The following is a 6951-nucleotide window of genomic DNA, read 5'->3' as shown; positions in this document are numbered from 1 at the left end:
TGAACCCAGGGTCCAACCCCGTCGACCTTGACAGCAGTAGAAGTGGTAGGGAGAACAACATAAGGGCCTTTCCATCTAGGTTCTAATACACAGGAGGGGGTCTTCCATACAGAATCTCAAAAGGGAAGCTTATAAGGGGTGTTACGTGCCTGAAAGAGTGCGAAGGGAAGGAGGGTCACCCAGTCCCCACCAGTCTCTATTGCCAACTTTGTCAAAGTTTCTTTTAGGGTCCAATTCATTCTCTCAACCTGTCCTGAGCTCTGGGGATTATATTCACAATGTAATTTCCATTTCATCCCCAGAGCTTGGGCCAGCCCTTGTACAATCTGACTCACAAAGGCAGGTCCGTTATCAGAGCCCATAGTCACTGGCAGCCCGTACCTAGGCACTGTCTCCTCTAAGCTCTCCCTTCCACTCACCCCGAGAAGGTATACCCATACTTGCCTGGCCTTACCTCAGTGAAATCTATCTCCCAGTGTTGCCCTGGCTCTTCCCCTCAGTACCTCGTTCCTGTGTGCTGCTTTTTTCCCTGTCCTCATCAGCTGGCACGCTTTACAAGCCTGGATTATCTCTTGTCCAGTTGTATTTTCCTCAAACACTGATCAACACGCAGATTCAGTCCATATTTGCTTTCATTTATCTACTGAGTGTACCCAAGCTTCTGCTTCAGAGACTCTGACATCTCAGGGGGAGGAGGGCGAGGGAGCCTGAAGTAGACCTTAAACCACTGTAGTGCAGTCAGAGTGCCGATCATGATGATACCCTTCCATACACCTCTAAATCCAAGTCTCTTGAGGATCTGAGAGGCACTGCTACCCTTCTCTTTATTCAACACAGACACCATGGAATCGGCAACAGTACGTTCAAAGCAGGCAAACTTCATGGTATCTGTCTCATCCAAAGAGGAGCAACCCCCTTGTCTTCCTTATACATTTTGGGAGCTGCATCCCTCAGAGTGTTACCATAACCTGGTTGGGTTTGAACTCGAACCTTAGCAGCTTCCATAGCCTCACTCAGAGCCTCATTAGGGGAGTTCTTGAACCCCTGTGGGAGGCGGGTCCAAGTTAATTGTCAGCAAAGAATTCAGCACTGGCAGAGGCAGCCAAATTCAGTGATGTGCACCACAGATAGGCATTCTCCTCTCCAAGCATGAACTTCATAAAAGTCAAACTTGCAGAGCCCCTGCAGGGAGTAGCCAATAAGGGTCGGGGCCCATCCTTTGGCCAAACCATGGAAACCATCCTCTCTGAGTGTAACTGAAAATCCATTAAAAATGCCCTTGTACTTCTGTGGGTCCACCTGCATACAGCATTTCACCAGATCCAGAGGAACAACAGCAGTGTGTGTCAGACCACAACTTAAGACCCCACCAAAGCCAGACAGTGCATAAAACTTCACGGAGCCATATTCGGCAGCTCCAGCTTTCCTTTGCCCATCTCTTACATAGCTGCTCCCATCGGTGAACCATACTAGCTCACTGTTGTCTAGGGGTACATCAGTTAAGTCTTTTTGTGCCACCAGGGCCTCAGCAAGTATCTCGCTGCAATCATGGAGTTACAAACAGCTGGAATGGCTTATTTGGGTTAGGCAGGGCAAGGGCTGGGGCTTCTAGTAGGGCCCATCTGAGTGTCTGGAAAGTCTGTTTCATTGGCTCAGTCCAAGTGCAGTTTGGGGTCTCTTTACTTCCCTCATACTTCTCAGCTAATTCCCTTTCCTCCCGACGAATTCATTTTTCCCTTTCTTCTGGGGTCTCCCTATTATTAAATACCTTTTCAGCAAATCTGTTCTTCCAATCCCTCTATCTTTTGTAACTTCTTCCTAATATCTGGGGCTGCCTGATTTACAAATGCTAACAGAAATGCAGCGCTGACTCCTAAGCCTGGGGGTCCATAGGTGTCCTGAAAGCTTCCATTAGCCTCTCTAGGAAGGCTGCCGGGCTCTCAGTGGGCTCTTGCCTTACTACAAATTTGTTGGCTTTCTTGCTGTGGCCCACAGGCCAGCCATCAGAGCCTGGCGGTACACTCGGAGATGCTCCCTACCTTCTGCTCACTCAAAATCCCAGTTAGGCTGCAACAGAGGAAACCCTTCGTCCATGAGATGAGGCTGAGCGGTTGGCCTCCCGTCGGCCCCTGGGACCCATTTCCATGCTTCTGCCAGAATTCGCTCCTGCAACAGCTGCTGACAATCGTAGTGAAAGGAGAGTTTCACCTGGTTGGGCTCTAGTTACTGAGGCTCACTTATTGTAGGGCCTCCAGAGTCCGCTAGAGTGTAGCCCTGGCCGGGACTCATCAATTGCCCTGCAACCATTCACCTGTTCACTGAAACTCCTGCCTGAAAAGAGTCTAATTAAAAACCAGAGACAATGCCAGCACACACACAAACACGGACAAACACAGAGAGCTGAAGACAAACACACAGACAGACAAATGTCTGCCGACAACACAGCGCTGGGTTTTCGGGCCCCCTGACCAGACTCGGGATCAGGAGAGTAACTCTCCTTCCCACAGAGCCGGCTGCCTTCCAGCGCGCTCGCTGGCCTCAGCCTTACGCCGGCTGGAGAAAGCTTTCTCCTGTGCCAGATACCTTCCTGCTTCACAGCAGGACCCCGGAATCACTCTGGGCTTTTCCTGTGCCAGATACCTTCCTGCTTTGCAGCAGGGCCCCGGAATTACTCTAGGCTTTTCCTGTGCCAGATACCTTCCTGCTTTGCAGCAGGGCCCCGGAATTACTCTGGGCTTTTCCCGTGCCAGATACCTTCTTGCTTTGCAGTAGGGCCCCAGAATTACTCTGGGCTTTTCCTGTCCTGCCTGAGACAATGCCGGCACACACACAAACATGGAGAGCCAAAGACAAACACACGGACAGCTGACAACACAGCGTTGGGTTTTCAGGCCCCCTGAGTTTTCCTGAGCACCGGTGCTATTATCTATCCTTCCCCTCTGTCCTGGAAGTGTTCTCCTCCACCGGTAAAGGGATCCTGGACGAGCCCCCAAATGTTATGCCCAATGTCTGAATCCCTGAGCGGGAAGAGAGAAGGCCTCCAAGACAATGCAACTCACAGGAAGGGAAGTTTATTACTGACTCGAGCCAGGACTCTCCGCCCGCAATCAACGCAGTGGTGCGAGTCAGAGAGCCCCGAGCCCAAGCTGTTACAAAAATTTACAGGGTGAGAAGCAGATTGGTTACACGTTTGCAAAGCAATTTCATTGGTCAATACTTTCACGCGCTTGGGACTTTCCCGGGGGTTTCCGCCCCATTCCTAATTTCCTAATTGGCAAACATCAGTGAAAGCTAATTGGTCCTAATTGGCAAGCAGTGGTCATTGTTAAGCAAAAGCTACCTGATAGTAGGAAGGCCTACTCCTAATCTAAGTTGCATTACTTATGCTCGCCTCAAAGGAAGAGTCTCATCTCTCAGCTAAATCAGCTCTTTGAAAGCAGTCTTCCAAGAAATCCCTCTTCTAGGTCTGCTTGCATCTCAAAGTCACCGGTCATGACTAAGAGCATGGGTGGGCAGGAAATGCAGTCCTGTAGCTACTGGGCTCATAACTACATAACAAACTATTTTTAGTTTTAAAGAGAAGCAGAGAATAGATCATTTGGTAGGTAGCCATAAGTGCCTGCCTTAAAGAATAAATCTTTTCTAATGGATGAGGCTGAACTGCTGGGCACAGTATGGGAGCCAGGAGGAAGGGGAAGCAATGAGAAACAGCTAGATGGATGTGAACTGTGCTTCAGAATAAAAGAGACAGACTGGTCAGTAGAGATCTTCGAAGGACTGAAGTGAGGTTTATACATGCCATGTGACACAATTTGTTTTGAAAACTGCTTTTCCAACTCAGGTCCCAAATCTCTCTCAATTCTTCAGCTTCTAAATACCTTGTCTTTGTTACCTCACATTCTGGCCTACCTGTCTCACCTTCCTTATTTCTATTCCCATCAGTTCTCCATCTAGTCCACCAGCATTGCAAGATCCAGTACTGAGGAGTTAGCAATACTTTCTAGAAGTGGGTAGAAACACAATGACAGTTTCTACTTTAGTATTTGTTTGACCTGATAAAGGTCTTTTGAAGGACTGAGATGGCTAGAACTATGGAGATCTCATGTTTCCTCTAAAATCCCAACCAAGAATGTGACTTCCTTGAACCTGTAGGGGATGCATTAACTTTTGCGTCCACGGGTCTTTGCAGAACAGCAAGTCCCCTGTATATGAACAAGTTACAATTCAAAAGGGTGTTCAAAAATCCCAATTTCTTCATAAGTCCAGCAAAGTTACTTAGGTAGCCAAATAAGACAATTGCTTAATATTAGTTTAAAATTGTAGTTTAATAGCTTTATGATACTTTTCACAGAAGTAATACATAGAAAACAAACACAAACCATAAAACAAACATTTTTATCTTGCAGTACCTGGATAGGGAATGGAAACCCACTCCAGTATTTTTGTCTGGAAAATACCCATGGCAAGAGGAGCCTGGTTGACTACAGTCCATATTTTGCCAAAGTTGGACACAGCTGAGCAACTATGAACACCTTTAAAAGTAGAGTAGTAGTAATATCTACATCACCACTGCATTTATGCTTCCATCAAGACAGTGTAGGCTTGAAATTAAAATACCGGCACTATTGTACTGCATACACTTCTGTACAATAATATACACAAAAGAACACCCACTTGTCTGGGATGTGCCCATGACAATGTGTGTCAGATCTGTGAACTAACTGATGTGATTGTACATGCAAACGCACTTTTGCATGTTTGAAAGTTTCCAACGTGAAGGTTTGTATGTAACTGATTTGCTACACAGGCTTTCAGTGAATGTATGTAGAGGAAAGAGAGGAAAGTAAGGAGCTGCCTGTTCTTTCCCTTTCTGCATATATTATGGCCACTCTAAATAGGAATTTCATTGGGTATAATTGAGGCCCAGTGTATGGGAACATGGCTGCAAGTGACAGAGGACCAGAATCCCAGGAGGTAGGACAAGAACCGTGGTTGGTTGAAAAGAGACAAGTGTGCAAAATAGGAGGAAACAAGTTTTCACTGGTTTGTGTGAAAGGCTTGGCAAATATCATCCGGATCTTTTTGTAGTGATTGAGCTGTGGTTTAGACCAGCAGTCCCTTTTGCTCAGGGTATTCAAGAGAGGAGAAGAGAGTGGAGACTGAAAAGTGAAAATCAAACATTTATCCCAGGTCAAGTATGTCTAGTATTGAAGAGATGTATGTCTTCTCAATTTAAGTGCTCCCTCCTGAGAAGAATTAGAGTAGTAAAACAGGGAAGGTCCACACTATGCTATCACCTAATTCTTCTTCTGTCCAGTGAACATTGATTTCTAATGCAATTTCTTTATAAACAGAGCATATACTTTGTATGATGGAAGACTTCTAATTGACTGTCCCATATAAACCTTTAGGGCTGTTCTGTTCCCAGACACATGGGGCCCTGGAGACTGGCAGGCTCTGTTTTGGTTGCAGAGTGCAGTGTATGGGGATCTGCTATCTTCTGGACCCTGGGTTATATCTTCAGTTTGGGTCCACATCTGAGGGGTTAACTCTAGTTGGGTTTAATTCTATCATCTTGCTCTTTATCTTCAATTTGTCCCATGTTCTTTCTTTCCACGTCTCTTTCTATCCCTGGCTTCTTTGTGACAGTAGTTTTAATGATTCCCTTTTATATCCTTTGTCACTTTATTAACTGTAACCGTTTTTGAAGTAGTTTTAAGATCCATGGCATGCATCTTTAACTTGCCCATCTATCATTATTAATTATGATGAATATTAAGAAATATTAAATTATTTACTTATTTGTCATTTCTTGGACTGTATTGGTTCTTAGTGTGGAATGCCAGTCTTCCTTGTGGTAGGGGTTCTCTATTTGAGGAGGGCAAGGTCAGTACTTGCAGTGTGTAAACTCTATTTGAGATATGCAGGCTTTGTTACTCATTGGCATGTGGGATCTTAGTTCTCTGGCAAAGGAACAAACCAGCATCAAAAGCAATGCAAAGCAGTTCCTTAACCATTGGACCACCAAGGCAGTCCCTATATTTACCTTTTAATACATATTGCATGTTTATCATTTTATATACTGTTCATTCCCCTGGAGATCCAGATTTCCACTTCCTTTTAAATTCATTCTGAGTTCAGACCTTTTATAAAACATTTATTACATTGGTCTGTTGGTGGTGATGCAGTCTTGTAGTCGTTGTATGTCTGAGAAAGTATTTTATCTTGTTTTTGATATGTATTTTTCTTGGCTATAGAATTCTGAGTCAATTATATTTCTCTCAGCATTTTAAGATGTGGTGCCAGTGTCCTCTGGCTAACATTGTTTCATATGCCTAATCTGCAGTAATTCTCATTTTTTGTTCTACTATTTCTGTTTTTCCTTCTGGTTACATTTCTTTGGTTGATTATTTTAAACAATGAATTATGATATGCCCTTTTTTTAGTTGTCATATTTCTTGTGCTTGAATTAATTGAGCTTGAATTAATTGTAATTACTTTACAATATTGAGATGAAACTAGGACCAATACTTTCATAATTTATATGGAAATTTTAAATTGGATTGTGGATGTGATCACTTTTACCCTTTGGATGCTGGATATTTTTTAATTTTTGTAAGTTATTCCTTTCACTGTTTGCAAACACCCTTAATTTCTTGGAAACAATTGCAGCTTTTGAAGGCTTGCTGTTCTTCATGAACTCCTGGAGCTTGGGCAAACTCATGTCCATCAAGTCAGTGATGCCATCAAACCATCTCATTCTCTGTCACCCTTTTCTCCTCCTGCCTTCAATCTTTCCCAGTAACAGGGTCTTTTCTAATGAGTCAGTTCTTCACATCCATTGGCCAAAGTATTGGAGGTTCAATTTCAGCATCAATCCTTCCAATGAATATTCAGGATTGATTTCCTTTAGGACTGACTGGTTGGATCTCCTTGCAGTCCAAGGGACTC

At 44.3% G+C, this 6951-nt stretch overlaps 1 pseudogene; it reads right to left on the bottom strand.

Moving 5' to 3' along the window:
- Positions 1-640: 640 nt before the first annotated feature.
- On the bottom strand, positions 641-2289 carry LOC122706223 (annotated as a pseudogene).
- Positions 2290-6951: the final 4662 nt, after the last annotated feature.

Source organism: Cervus elaphus, chromosome 2 (genome assembly GCF_910594005.1).
Source record: "Cervus elaphus chromosome 2, mCerEla1.1, whole genome shotgun sequence".
In the NCBI taxonomy this organism is placed as follows: domain Eukaryota; kingdom Metazoa; phylum Chordata; class Mammalia; order Artiodactyla; family Cervidae; genus Cervus; species Cervus elaphus.
Note: the sequence above shows the minus strand (reverse complement) of the source record. Positions and strands in the feature narration are given on the sequence as shown.